This window comes from Chrysochloris asiatica, unplaced genomic scaffold (genome assembly GCF_000296735.1).
Source record: "Chrysochloris asiatica unplaced genomic scaffold, ChrAsi1.0 scaffold00013, whole genome shotgun sequence".
NCBI classification, from domain to species: Eukaryota; Metazoa; Chordata; class Mammalia; order Afrosoricida; family Chrysochloridae; genus Chrysochloris; species Chrysochloris asiatica.
In genome coordinates this window covers 34,670,430-34,671,245 of record NW_006408531.1, presented here as the reverse complement: position 1 = coordinate 34,671,245, position 816 = coordinate 34,670,430, and positions in this window count along the sequence as shown.

Genomic DNA, 816 nt, shown 5'->3' with positions numbered 1-816 from the left:
TCAATCTTTGCTCTTTAACATTTTGAAGAGGTGCTTTTTAGCAATATCTGTACCACAGTATGCCATTTAATATCTTGACTGTTACTTCCATGAGTACTGATTGCGGATCCAAGTAAAATGAAGTCTTTGACAACTTCAATATTTTCTCCATTTACCATGATACTATTTATTTATACACTTGCGAGGATTTTGTTTTCTTTATACTAGGGTGCGATCCATACTGAAATCTGCCATTTAAAAAAATCTTTATTAGTAAATATTTCAAGTCCTCTTTATTTTTCAGCAAACAAGGTGTGTCATCTGCATATTACAGGTTGTTAATGAGTCTTTCTCCAATACTGATGCCTCATTTTCCTTTATATAATCATTTTATGGATTATTTGCTCAGCATACTGATTGAACAAATATTGTGAAAGGATACAACCCTGGCACACACCGTTCTTGATGTTAAATCATTCTATATCCCCTTACTCTCTCTTTAGGACTGCCTCTTGGTTTACATATAGGTTCCTCATGAGCATAATTAATTGTTCTAGAATACCCATTTTTTTGCAATGCTATCCATAGCTTGTTATGGTCCACACAGTGAAATGCCTTTGCATAGTCAATAAAGGACAAGTCAACTTCTTTCTACTATTCTCTGCTTTTAGCCACAATCTATCTGACATCACCAATGATATCGCTTGTTTCATGTCCTTTTTTGAATCTGTATTGAATCTCTGGTCGCTCCCTGTTGATGTAGCGCTACAATGGTTTTTGAATTATCTTTTCAAGAAAAATTTTACTTGCACATATCTATAATGATATAGTTAGATA